This window comes from Triticum urartu, chromosome 7, assembly GCF_003073215.2.
Source record: "Triticum urartu cultivar G1812 chromosome 7, Tu2.1, whole genome shotgun sequence".
Lineage (NCBI taxonomy): Eukaryota > Viridiplantae > Streptophyta > Magnoliopsida > Poales > Poaceae > Triticum > Triticum urartu.
The window spans coordinates 245,752,258-245,767,090 of NC_053028.1; positions in this window are offsets into that span (position 1 = coordinate 245,752,258).

Here is a 14,833-nt window from a genome sequence, read left to right on the forward strand (position 1 = left end):
GGAGTGTTGTAACACCCCGTATGTAACTTGCCATATTTGTATTCCAACTCTTGTCATTTCCGGCACTAAGTTATGATATTTCCTCGTTCTCGGGTTTTTGTCTTCGTGTTTGTCGGTGTCAAAACCGACGGATCTCGGGTAGGGGGTCCCGAACTGTGCGTCTAGGCGGATGGTAACAGGAGGCAAGGGACACGATGTTTTACCCAGGTTCGGGCCCTCTTGATGGAGGTAAAACCCTACGTCCTGCTTGATTTATTCTTGATGATATGAGTAGTACAAGAGTTGATCTACCACGAGATTGGAGAGGCTAAACCCTAGAAGCTAGCCTATGGTATGATTGTGTGTTGTCCTACGGACTAAAACCCTCCGGTTTATATAGACACTGGAGGGGGCTAGGGTTACACAAGGTCGGTTACAAAGGAGGAGATATACATATCCGTATTGCCTAGCTTGCCTTCCACGCCAAGTAGAGTCCCATATGGACACGCGACGAAGTCTTCAATCTTGTATCTTCATAGTCCAACAGTCCGGCCAAAGGATATAGTCCGGCTGTCCGGAGACCCCCTAATCCAGGACTCCCTCAGTAGCCCCAAAACCAGGCTTCAATGACGATGAGTCCAACGCACAGTGTTATCTTCGGCATTGCAAGGCGGGTTCCTCCTCCGAATACACCATGGAAGAATTTGAATACAAGAATAGTGTCCGACCCTACAAAATAAGTTCCTGGTACCACCATAGAGAGAATAATATTTCCACAAATCTAATCTGCTGACACGTTTTGGCAGCATGATATCATGCCATGGCCCGGTAATTATTCGAACCGTTTTTCTTTAACCAGCCCCGCACATAACGCGAGGCAGTTTCTTGACACGTCTTGTCAAAGAAGAGATCGTGTTCCCCTTATTACGTGATTCTCATCAATACGGACGTGGGTAACCCAACCGCACCACCAATTACGGCGCTTGGGGGGGTAAGCGAGTTTTACCAGGCTAGTGGGGGTGCATAGTTCCGTTCGCCCTTATAAAGGGATAAGGTCTCACCTTTTTCTACCCACGCCTCCTTCCTCCTTGCTCATCCATTCTTGCGCACTCGAGCTCCAACGCCCAAGTACACATCCTTCTCCTCAACCTTCTCCAAACATGTCCGGAGCGGGAGGCAAGTGGATGGCTTCCTCCGTTATGGAGGGACACATCAAAAAGCTACGCGGAGCCGGATACTTAGTGATGTCTACTACACAACCTTCTTCTTGTAGACATTGTTGGGCCTCCAAGTGCAGAGGTTTGTAGGACAGTAGCAAATTTCCCTCAAGTGGATGACCTAAGGTTTATCAATCCATAGGAGGCGTAGGATGAAGATGGTCTCTCTCAAGCAACCCTGCAACCAAATAACAAAGAGTCTCTTGTGTCCCCAACACACCCAATACAATGGTAAATTGTATAGGTGCACTAGTTCGGCGAAGAGATGGTGATACAAGTGGTATATGGATAGTAGATAAAGGTATTTGTAATCTGAAATTATAAAAACAGCAAGGTAACGAATGATAAAAGTGAGCGTAAACGGTATTGCAATGCTAGGAAACAAGGCCTAGGGTTCATACTTTCGCTAGTGTAAGTTCCCTCAACAATACTAACATAATTGGATCACATAACTATCCCTCAACATGCAACAAGGAGTCACTCCAAAGTCACTAATAGCGGAGAACAAACGAAGAGATTATGGTAGGGTACGAAACCACCTCAAAGTTATTCTTTCCAATCAATCCGTTGGGCTATTCCTATAAGTGTCACAAACAGCCCTAGAGTTCATACTAGAATAACACCTTAAGTCACAAATCAACCAAAACCCTAATGTCACCTAGATACTCCAATGTCACCTCAAGTATCCGTGGGTATGATTATACGATATGCGTCACACAATCTCAGATTCATCTATTCAACCAACACAAAGGACCTCAAAGAGTGCCCCAAAGTTCCTACCGGAGAATCACGACGAAACGTGTGCCAACCCCTATGCATAGGTTCATGGGCGGAATCCGCAAGTTGATCACCAAAACATACATCAAGTGGATCAATAGAATACCCCATTGTCACCACAGGTATCCCACGCAAGACATACATCAAGTGTTCTCAAATCTTTAAAGACTCAATCCGATAAGATTACTTCAAAGGGGAAACTCAATTCATTACAAGAGAGTAGAGGGGGAGGAGAAACATAAGATCCAACTATAATAGCAAAGCTCGTGATACATCAAGATCGTGCCAAATTAAGAACACGAGAGAGAGAGATCAAACACATAGCTACTGGTACATACCCTCAGCCCCGAGGGAGAACTACTCCCTCCTCGTCATGGAGAGCACCGGGATGATGAAGATGGCCACCGGAGAGAGATTGCCCCCTCCGGCAGGGTACCGGAACGGGTCTAGATTGGCTTTCGGTGGCTACGGAGGCTTCTGGCGGCGGAACTCCCGATCTATTGTGCTCTCGGATGTATTTAGGGTATATGGAGATATATAGGCGGAAGAAGTACGTCAGGGGGGCCACGAGGGCCTCACGAGGGTGGAGGGCGCGCCCAGGGGGGTGGGCGCGCCCCCCTGCCTCGTGACCTCCTCGCAGATCCCCCGACGTGCACTCCAAGTCTTCTGGGCTTCTTTCCTTCCAAAAATGAGTTCCGTGAAGTTTCAGGTCAATTGGACTCCGTTTGATTTTCCTTCTCTTCGAAACCCTAAAACAGGGTAAAAACAGAAACTGGCACTGGGCTCTGGGTTAATAGGTTAGTCCCAAAAATGATATAAAAGTGTATAATAAAGCCCATAAACATTCAAAATGGTAGATAATATAGCATGGAGCAATCAAAAATTATAGATACGTTGGAGACGTATCACTTAGCCGCGGATATCGCGCATCGGCTGCCAGCTGCGGGGCAGATCGTCCCTACCCCGGAACCTCACGAGAGGGTGGTTTTCCTCCATCACTTCCTCCGCGGACTGGGGTTTCCCCTCCATCCATTCGTCCACGGCCTTATGTTCTACTACGGGCTAGAATTTCATGATCTGGCCCCGAATTTCATCCTCAACATCTCGGCATTCATCGTCGTGTGCGAGGCTTTCCTCCGCATCCGGCCCCACTTCGGTCTGTGGATGAAGACCTTCAATATCAAGCCGAAGGTGGTGGGCGGCCAACAAGCGGAATGCGGCGGAGCCATGGTGGGCAAGATGCCCAATGTTATATGGCTCGAGGGCTCCTTCGTGGTGACCATAAAGGGGTGGCAATCGGCGTGGTTCTACATCACCGAGCTGCGAGACACCAACTGGGTGGCGGCCCCCAAGTTTCGATCCGGATTCCCTACATGGCTCACTTCCTGGAAAGAGAAGGGCCTATCCTGGGGTTCATCGGTGGAGCTGGACGGACTCCAGAAATGTATCTGGAATATGATAAGCAAGAAGCTTAAGCTTGTCAACATAGTCCAGGTCATGCTCTTCCGCCGGATCCTCCCGTGTCAACAACGGGATTTCAACTTATGGGAGTTCGACCTGGCCCAGCACCAGACTCTAAGCGAGCTCTTCGACACGACGCACAAGGACGTCTGGAGGGTGTTGTTCAAGGGCGCCGAGGTCCCTCCTTCTCTAACCGAGGACCGCGGGCTAAGCGCGAATCGCCCTGCGAATTCGGTGAGTTCTATACATCCGGTAGGATATTTATTTCCCATAGCTTAACCATGTGCGGGGTCTGAGCTCCATGCCTTTTACAGGACTGGGTGGAGACGTTGAGGCGGATTAACTGTCCAGCCCCTCTGCCCGAAGATAATGCGGACGCTCTCCTGACGGAGATGCTGACTCTGGCTCCTTACAAGGTGCCGGAGAAGACCAAGAAGTAGGCCAAGGGAACCCGAAAGAGTTCCCAGCGCCAGGTGGTATTGGACTCATCGTCTGATGACTCCGCGACGCACTCCTCCCACGAAGACGAGGAGGAAGATCAAGATGCTCCCCCTCTAGCCGGGGGAGACAAGAAAAGGAAGGCCGCCCCAACCGGGGGGGCGAAGGGTCCAAGAAGGGAAGGACTCACCTTCCGGACTACTCCACCACCGCCGCCGAAGGCGAAGATGAGTGGCTGCTCAGGGCCAAGCCCCTGGCGAAGTCGTAAGTATTCGGATACCAGAGTAACTCATAGCATACCTTTGTCGCGCTGCTTCTCCTAACGCCGAATATGATCATGCAGACCGCCCCAAGCCCGTATCGACGTATCCTCGTCGGACGACTCCTTGGACTCGTCGAATATGGATAGCAATCCACTTCCGACCGCCTCCTCCCCTTGCCCTACGGACAATGCCAAGGTATTGTCTCAAGAGGCGCCGGATCGAGGGGAGACAGTCCCGGAGGCGCCTCAAGGTGACCTTCCGGACAGCGGGAGCAAAGGGAGCAAGGCTCCCGAGGGCTCCGAGTTCGGCCTTCAGCCAAACACCGCGCCGAAACCTCTAGTGGTTCCGGACTCGGGCAGGCGGCCTCCTTCCAAAAGGGGCAAGACGCCCGTGCCGGTGACCTCTGTCCATCCAGAGGCACCGGACAACCTGCTGGGAGCGCTTCGCGGCGCTTCCCTCGATGAAGAGCACCGCGCTATTATGAGTGCGGTGATCAAGAAGGTTCAGTCTGCCAAGAGCGGACTGACTGAAGTGCCAGCCTTCTAATAGGCTTTGAGGTAAGTATTTAAAATATAGGAAAAATATTACCGCATAGACAGTAGCCCCTGATGCTCTGTTTGGTGTTCACAAAGAAAAGCCGAATAGAGGATCAAATAATATCTGCAGGAGTCTAATATAAGTATGTCTATATGCATATGCAGGCTTCGCTGCTGACCTCTACCGCACTGACTGCGGAGGTCGCCGCACTGAAGCAGGACCTCGAGGGGTCCGAGAAAGATCTCAGCCTTGATAAGAGGCAGCTCGAGGAGAACAAAGGTAAGTAATACCTAGTCGATATATATATATATAAGATGCGATTGCAAAATGACAGGATCATCATGAATTTTCCAGGGGCCACGACCGAAGTCGCGACCCTAAAGCAAGTGTTGTCCGAGGCCGAAAACAAAGTGGCCCAGGAGCACACCGAGCGGGAAAAGCAAGTGGCTCGGGTGGGCGAGGTGCAGCAAGAGCTCCAAGCTCTCGTGACGAAGCACGAGGCGTTGGAGCTTGACTCGAAGATGCGAGAGCCTGAGCTTGCTGCGGCCCTTGAGAGCGCAAAGAATGCCAAGGCTGAAGCCCAAAAGGCCCTCCAGGAGATTGAGGCGATGAGGAAGATAGCGGCGGGTAAGGCATTCAATATGCAAAGCAAGCATGTGAAAGTAAATTACTGTTACTTACTCGAGTCCGGAGCTCTCCAGGAGCAATGCAGATTTGCCACGCAGCGTGTCGGATGCCGCAAAGTTTTACCAGGCCGAGGAGGGAAGCTCAACAGAGAAGCTGTTCTGGTCTCAATATACTAGGACCGAACACCCGATGCCTATGAGTGACCAGCTGAAGCAACTGTTCGAGCTGCACAAGGCGGCCGATAAGGCCATGAAGGTCTTTATAGTCCGGATGTGGCCTGGCGCCGCAGGGCAAGGAGTATCGCCACCCCGAGATGTATTATGAGGGTGTCTTGAAGGGTGCCCGTCTTGTAGCGGACGAGTGTGCGAAAGATGTAATATTTGAATGAACTTGCTCGTGTGATCCTGTATGATGAAAACTTGTTCATATGCGCTATGCAACGCTTGTTTGAATTGAAAATATTACCTTTTGTTCGGCTGTTTATCAAATCTGAGAGATGGCTAGTCGTCGGCTTCTGCCCCCATGCCACGAGTGCTGGGGTGTTCGGGATAAACCTGAGCACTCTTGTTCCCATTTTTGGGTCCTTCGAGGGAGGTGCTCAGCACAACGAACAAGGAAATCGGACTATAATGCTTTATCACTCTCACTTAGCCATAGAATTCTATAATTTTAAATTTCGGCGAAGCCCCTAGTATTCGGAAGGTCGAATTCGGGGCGCTATACACGCCTTAAGCCGGACAGAGCCGACTCCTCACTCTAAGAGGCATAAGTCTTTAGGGACTTGAAACCTCTCGAACAGCGACCAGTCTCTCGCCTTATCATGACAGTCAGTTTTAGCTTTCTCTACTGAGGTGCTTAGCCCACAATCGCAGTAGTTCTCCCAGTGCTACCTTAGCCGATATAGCGGAACGTAAGGTACCAAAACATGGGAGCCGGGCAAACCCAACTATTGACCCAAGACATGATTCAGAGCTGATGCATATAATGCTATAAGTTTGGGGTGCCGCACTGTCGAAAGTGTTCGGACTTCTCACGCCGTATTACGGGGTATGTTTTAAGCCCCTAGCGTATTGGCCGTACCAGAGTGTACGGGTGTTGGATGTCATGAATGAACATATATATATATATATATATAAAGAAGAATGCAATAATAGTCTAGTGCTATGCATTGTTTATTCAAGAAGGTGCGTTAAAGCAAAATGATACAAGTAGTGCGATAAGAAAAAAGTGGGACTATTTGACATGTCCCCTCCAAGGGAAAGTTGAGGAATGTTATTGAAAGCAGGTATTTCACTCATTATCAGAGACCACCTGGGAATTCCATGATGCGACGTAGCTTTCTGCCTCCTTGGCTGTAGTATCGTGTGTCCGGCAAACATACTGCCGGACGGTGTTTCCAGAGAGTAAAGTCCTGAAAGAGAGGAAACATAATAAGGCGGGAAGCCCCTAGTGCGGTTGAGCTGCGTCTTGGGGCGTGCCATAGTCGTGCCCCCTCCCCACCTGTGCCCATGGTATTTTCAATGCGTAATTATGTACACGGGACACAGATTTAGCCGTTTGGCTGGGACTGGTGTGGGGGCCACATTGCTATGCGAGCTCGGAACGTGCCAGGCGGTCTTGTTGCCGATTACTCCGGGCGCGCTTGAAGGTGTCCGATTCTTGAATCGCCGAACTGGTGGATTTCCTGAAGAGGCTGCTTTGCGCTTCTGCTTCGAGGGCCGCAGTGTGCTCCTCCGTGCGGAGAGAGCGCTCTGTGTTTCCATTGACTGTGATGACCCCCCGCGGTCCTGGCATCTTGAGCTTGAGATATGCATAGTGTGGTACCGCATTGAATCTCGCAAATGCGGTTCGCCCGAGCAGTGCATGATAGCCACTGCGGAACGGGACTATATCAAAGATTAACTCCTCGCTTCGGAAGTTATCCGGGGATCCGAAGACCACTTCCAGTGTGACTGAGCCTGTGCAATGGGCCTCTACTCCTGGTATGATGCCTTTGAAGGTCGTTTTTGTGGGTTTGATCCTTGAGGGGTCTATGCCCATTTTGCGCACTGTGTCCTGATAAAGCAGGTTCAGGCTGTTGCAGCCATCCATAAGGACTCGAGTGAGGTGAAATCCGTCAATGATTGGGTCTAGGACCAATGTGGCAAATCTGCCATGACGGATACTAGTGGGGTGGTCCCTGCGATCGAAGGTGATCGGACAGGAGGACCATGGGTTGAACTTTGGGGCGACTGGCTCCAACGCATATACGTCCCTGAGCGCACGCTTCCGCTCCCTCTTGGGGATGTGGGTTGCGTATATCATGTTCACCGTCCGCACTTGGGGGGGAACCTCTTCTGTCCTCCAGTGTTCAGCTGCCGGGGCTCCTCCTCGTCATCGCTATGTCACCCCTTATCTTTGTTTTCGGCATTTAACTTGCCGGCCTGCTTGAACACCCAACAATCCCTGTTGGTGTGGTTGGCTAGCTTGTCGGGGTGCCGTGTATTTAACACGAGCGATCGAGTATACGGTCCAAACTGGACGGGCCCGGAGTGCTTCTTTTGAATGGCTTTTTCCGCTGACCGGGTTTAGAGCCTTTGAATCTGGCATTGACTGCCATATCCTCGGTATTGTCGTTGTTGATGCGGCGCTTATGTTTGTTGCGATGTGACCTGCCATTGCCGTCCTTGGTATCCGAAGTACCATGGTTCTTTGATATGTTATTGCTGCGAGCCAGCCAGCTGTCTTCTCCTGCGCAAAAGCGGGTCATGAGTGTCGTGAGGGCTGCCATAGATTTTGGCTTTTCCTGGCTAAGGTGCCGGGCGAGCCAGTCGTCGCGGATGTTGTGCTTAAAAGCTGCTTGGGCCTCTGCATCCGGATAGTCGATGATTTGATTTTTCTTTGTTAGGAATCGTGTCCAGAATTTCCTGGCCGATTCCTCTGGCTGCTGAATTATGTGACTCAAGTCATCGGCAACTGGTGGTCGCACATAAGTGCCCTGGAAGTTGTCGAGGAATGCGGCTTCCAGATCTTCCCAACAGCCAATGGACTCTGCTGGCAGGCTATTGAGCCAATGCCGAGCTGGTCCTTTGAGTTTGAGTGGGAGGTATTTGATGGCATGTAGATCATCACCGCGGGCCATGTGGATGTGCAGGAGGAAGTCCTCGATCCATACCGCAGGATCTGTTGTGCCGTCGTATGATTCAATATTTACGGGTTTGAAACCCTCTGGGATCTAATGATCCATTACTTCGTCTGTGAAGCATAGGGGGTGTGCGGCGCCTCTGTACTGGGCTATATCGCGATACAGCTCAAATGAGTCTTGTCCGCTGTGTTCGGCCTGGCCGGATTTACTTTTACTGTATCTGGCGTGACGATTATCGTCTTGCATAGTGGCGCGCCCTCTTGATCCGTAGATCGATCTTGCGTGTTTTGCTTTGTCCTCCAATACGTCTTGCAGATCTGGCATATTTCCCCATGCCCTGCCATTTTTATTTGAGTGGTGTCGGGGTGCGGGCTGAGCTTTTGGCTGAAGTGCCTCTCTGTCGCAGCCACGAGGTGGCCGATCAGCCGCGTCATACGCTGGAGATGTAGGTTTTTGTGCTTCCTCCTCCAGTCAGGGTAGCAACCTGCACTTTGGGTAACTCTTGGAGGGGCATTCGAGTTTATATTCCTCGGCCGCAAGGACTTCAGTCCATCTGTCAGCTAGCAAATCTTGATCAGCTGGAAGCTGCTGCTGCTTTTTCTTAAGGCTATCTGCCGTGGCTATAAGCCGGCGCTTGAAGCGCTCTTGTTCGGCGGGATCCTCAGGCACGATGAATTCGTCATCGTTGAGGCTTGCCTCATCTTCGGAGGGGGCATGTAATTATCATCCTCCGCCTCTCTGTCTGCCGCTCTCTCGAGAGGGCTGGCTTCTCCATCCCGCTGCTCTAAATCTTGCTGGAGGGGATTGTTGTTGTCTTCGGCACTGTCCGGAGTGCTATTATCTCCGGTGCCGGTATCACCACTTTTGCCTTGGCGAGACTTAGAGCGGCGCCGCTGACGTCGGCGCTTGGGTTGCTTCTTGGAGGGGTCATCCTCCGTTATCCCATTGCCATTGCCTTCTTTGGGTGTGTCCACCATATATATGTCATATGATGAGGTGGTTGTCCAGTGCCCTGTGGGCAGTGGTTCTTGTTCGCCTTCGACATCGTCGTCCATGCCGTCGATGTCTTCGGAGTCGAAGTCGAGCATGTCGGTTAAATCGTCGACAGTGGCTACTAAGTGGGTGGTGGGTGGGCGGCGAATTTCTTCGTCATCCGCATCCCAATCCTGCCGGACATGGTTCGGCCAGGACTCTCCTGACAAGGAGAGAGACCTTAATGAGTTCAGTATGTCACCGAAGGGCGAGTGCTGAAATATATCCGCAGAGGTAAACTCCATGATCGGTGCCCAGTCGGATTCGATAGGCACGGGCGCAGGCGATTCGGAGTCCGTGGCCGGGGAAGAATCCAGTAATTCGGTGTCACGGCTCCCGTGGAGGGTAAGGTCGATCCTCGGATCGATCACCGCTGAGAGTACAGCCTCCATGGCGGGGTCTATCCACCCGTACATGGATGGCGAGATTGGCTCTGAATTGAGGGTCGGAGTAGTCGCCGGTGCGATCTCCTGAACACTGTCCGACGGTAGAGCTAAATCATGCTCATCGAGACCATGTAGCACACTCGGCAGGGGCTCGAATCCATCAAAGATCAAGTCTCCGCGGATATCCTCCATGTAGTTTAAGCTTCCAAACCTAACCTGGTGGCCAGGGGCATAACTTTCAATCTGCTCCAGATGGCCAAGCGAGTTGGCCCGCAGTGCGAAGCCGCCGAATACAAAGATCTGTCCAGGGAGAAAAGTCTCACCCTGGACTGCATCGCTATCGATGATTGAAGGAGCCATCAAGCCTAATGGCGACGACACAGAGGAACTCTCAATGAAAGCACCAATGTCGGTGTCAAAACCGGCGGATCTCGGGTAGGGGGTCCCGAACTGTGCGTCTAGGCGGATGGTAATAGGAGGCAAGGGACACGATGTTTTACCCAGGTTCGGGCCCTCTTGATGGAGGTAAAACCCTACGTCCTGCTTGATTTATTCTTGATGATATGAGTAGTACAAGAGTTGATCTACCATGAGATCGGAAAGGCTAAACCCTAGAAGCTAGCCTATGGTATGATTGTGTGTTGTCCTACGGACTAAAACCCTCCGGTTTATATAGACACTGGAGGGGGCTAGGGTTACACAAGGTCGGTTTCAAAGGAGTAGATATACATATCCGTATTTCCTAGCTTGCCTTCCACGCCAAGTAGAGTCCCATCCAGACACGGGACGAAGTCTTCAATCTTGTATCTTCATAGCCCAAGAGTCCAGCCAAAGGATATAGTCCGGCTGTCCGGAGACCCCCTAATCCAGGACTCCCTCAGTGTTGTTTTTGTCTTTGTCATGCATCTCATATCATGTCATCATGTGCATCGTATTTGCATATGTGTTTATCTCATTCATCCGAGCATTTTCCCCGTTGCCTGTTTTGCATTTCGGCGCTCCTATGTCCTCCGGTGACCCTTTCTACCTCTTTTCCTGTGCAGGTGTTAAAAGTTCTCGGACTGGACCGAGACTTGCCAAGCGGCCTTGGTTTACTACCGGTAGACCGTCTGTCAAGTGTCGTGCCATTTGGACTTCGTTTGATACTCCAACAGTTAACCGAGGAACCGAAAAGGCCTCGTGTGTGTTGCAGCCCAACACCCCTCCAAACTGGCCCAAAACCCACCTAAACCCCCTCCATCATCTCGGTCGTTCGATCACGATCGCGTGGCCGCAAACCGTGCTCAATTTGGAGCCTCCTAGCTCCCTCTACCTATAAAAAGGCATCTCCCCCGAAAATCACGGGTCAAACCCTAACCCTCTCCCTCTTCTCGCGCCGCCGGACGAAATCCGCCAGGCCGGACGTGTCTGCACCGCCCGCCGCCGCCACGTTTCATCATCCGATTCGCCGCCGCCCGTGCGCCCACTTCACCGCGCCGGCTCGCAGGGGCCCAGGTGGGGCCCTCCCGGCCCAAAGCCGCCGCTGCCCGAGGGTCGCCCCCTCCTCACGCGAGATTGCCGCCAACCGCGTCGGCCACCGCGTCCCTCGCCGGTCGGAGCAGAGCTCCGCCGCGGCCGAGCCCCCCCTGCGTCCGCCGGCCGCCTCGCCCGTCGCCCCTCCTCGCCGACTGCGCCGCAGCCGCCGCCTCGCCGCGTCTCGTCGTCGTCCTCGGCAAGTCCGGCCACCGGCAAGCCCCGCGTCGCCGGATCCCTCCGTCTACTGTGTTTCCGTCGAACCTCGAAACGCATGCACGGACCCTAGATCCAAATTTGGGAGGTTGACTTTTTCTCCGAAGTTCCAGTAGTTTTAGCATTTTTCATCATGCCATAACTCTGCATCCGTGGCTCCATTTTGGGCGTGTAGCATATCAAATTGTTCGTCTCGACGAGTACTTCATTTCATTCCATTGCACCATGTTCATTTGAGTTCATCTTGATGCCCGAAATGCTGTTGTAAGAGTGCTATGCAATGTTAGTTTCAGTTTCTTAGCAGAGATTGGACATTTGTCATTTTTTGCCATGTTTAATGTGTGCCTCGTATGAACTTGAGCTCTACATGTGTTTTGAAGTATGCCATGCCATCTTTACAGGGGTGTATGCCATGTATTTTTTTGACCTCTGTGGTGACTATCACAAGCATGCAAAGTAGCTCTCGTAATGTTGCTGATTTCAGGGACTTAGAAATCTTCTAGGTCTTTTCCCTGATAATATTTTTATGCCATGTATTCTTGTTTGCTACAGAGTGATCCATGCCTCTTTTGAGCATGTTCAGTAAGGATAATTTTGAGATATTGTGGTGCTCTATCCATCCATGTCTTTGTTTGCATTTATGGAGCACCCTATGTTGACTCAATCGAGCTCTACTTTTGCTATAAAATGTTCCTGGCACATGGTTTACGTGTTAAGCAATTTTGCCGAGGTTGTTGTAGTTGATCCATGCATTCTATGAGGTTGTTCTTGCCATGTTTGGCTTCTATGCCATGTCTACTTGCTGGGTGTATGCTTAGTTTGTCATACAATGCCTTGTGGTGAGTGCATCGAGCTTGTAAACATGCCTACGTGAATCTGTTTTGCCATGTTCTAGTTTTCTACTAAGTCTGAATCTGTTAACGAAACTTGCTATGTTCACATGGTTGCCATCGTATTTTCTGATCCCTTTTGGCTTATGGTCAATAAGGGACTTTTGTTGTATGCTTTGAGTAGCTTCATGCCATGCCTTGCTTTGCGATGATATGTTCCTGTAGCATGTTGTTATCTGTCGGGGGTTGGGTGCGACATATGCAAAAGGATGGCTTATCATGGTGGGGGCGAGTAGAACATCGTCGGTGCCTGGAAACGGGATAAGGCGAAGACATGCACGCCGGCGAATCTTACCCAACTTCAGGGCTCTCCGGGGAGATAATACCCCTACTGCTGCTCTACGGGGTCTCCGCATGATCACTATGGCAAAGTGTTTACACGGTTGCTCCTTGAGCTGTTTCCTGGAGGTAGGAGAAGGAAGGGCTAGCTCTCTCCTTCCTATATCATCTGGTCTAGTACTAATGGATTCCAACCCTTTGCATGGATGCCCTGGGGGGTTTATATAGGCCTACCCCCCAGGGGTACAATGGTAATCCAGCTGGGCGCGGGCCCAGCCATCAGTCTCTCTGGCCGCCGTCTTATTCGTCGACTCCTAGGGCCCGCCGAATAGTGGGCCCCGCTGACTGGCTTGGTGTGGAGCTGACAGGCCGCGTCCGCCGTGGGCGGGTCTTGCCGGCTGCAGATTACTATAGCCATGCCTTTAATGACGCCGGCTCGGTCATGAGGTCGTGGCGACAGCCCCGCCGTCTGGCGGGCGATCACTGTGGCCACTACTTGTCGTGTCTGATTAATGGCGCATGGGGCCCATGGGAGGGGCCGGCCGACTTCTGGTGGCCGACTCCCATCCGGGCCGACTGGCGGTGCTTTCGCCATCTTTCGTACGCCCGTCGACTGGTGGGAACCATCATCCCTGGGCCGTACCAGCAGGCCGTCGTGGGCACAAGGCTCCGCCCCCTGGGGCTGATGTCAGGGCCGGCATGGCAACAGTGTCCTGCCGCGCGGGGATCTCCACGGGTACTGCGTACTATAGCCACGCCTGCCCTTGGAAAAGGGGTGGGAGTGGACCTTACTGTGGCCACTCCCCGTCCCGTCCCTCTTTTTGAGGGCATGGGGGTTGTTGGCGTCGCGGGCCGACTCCCCAAGGCCGGCTTTTCTGGAAGTCGCCAGTCAGGAGTCGGCTCATCCTGAAGTCGTCCCTAGGACTCGGCCGCGAGTGGGCAGCCGGCCGCCTCGCCGCCGACTCTCAGAAGGCGGCTCTTCGTCCTGGGATCTCGAGGGGCGCAGTCTGCCTCAATGTCTTGAAAGGTTCTGGGCCTGGGTTAGCCTACCCGTGGCCCATTACCCCGATAGTAGTCCCCAAAGCTGGTGAGGCTCCGAGGGTGACATGTCGTGGAGCATCAATAGTTTCTTCTCTCCGGCGGTTGGGCCTGGGCTTCGCTAGCCGTCTTCTGTCAAGCCGACTAGTTGGAGTCGGGCTTGCTCAAGGCCGACTTGCCCCTAAAAAAGTTTGAACATTGCGGCGGAGTTCAGGCGCCGTGCCTGATAAGCTTCCGGGTTGCCGCCCGTGGTCCACCCGTCGCGAGGCGCCACGTGGCGGAGCTAGTCTGATCACCCACGCGCGCGACAGGACAGGCCTACAGGCGGGGCCCACCACTACCGCACCTCGGCATGCGAACGGATCCATTGCGGCCGCATGGACGGTTGGGGTTCCCGTGCGGTTATTGCGTGTGGTAACCTCGTGTGGTAAATCATGGGGGTCGTGGGGTCCCGGGCGCAGTTAATCCCACGTCCGCCCCTCGACTTCTCAGCCCACGAGCCTACAAGTAGGCAAGGGGAGGGGGCGGCGAAGCACGCACGCCCATTCTCCCCACTTCCTTTCGCTCCTTCTTTCTTCTTCTTCTTCTTCTTCTTCTTCTTCTTCTTCTTCTTCTTCTTCTTCTTCTTCTTCTTCTTCTTGTCGCTGCTGCTTCGAACTGCGCCGTGCCCGCAGCGATGAGCTCCTCCTCCGCCGCGGCGCCTCCTACTGTTCGCTCCGGAGTGTGGGATGGCTCCGAGGTTGACGACGACGACATCGAGATCCTCCGCCAGACACGGCGGCTGCCTGGCAGGGACTTAGTGCAGGTCCGCCTCGCGCTGGAGGGAGAGATATCACCGGCGCCGGAGGAGGGCGAGCGGGTCATATTCCGCTCGCACCTTATGTGCGGCCTGGGACTGCCGGCGAGCGGCTTCTTCTGCTCCTTCTTGGAGTTCCACGGGCTCCAGCCGCACCACCTTACTCCGAACACGGTGGTGCTGCTGGCTGCCTTCGCCACCCTGTGTGAAGGCTTCCTCGGCGTTCTCCCCACCATCGAGCTCTGGGGTGAGTTCTTCCAA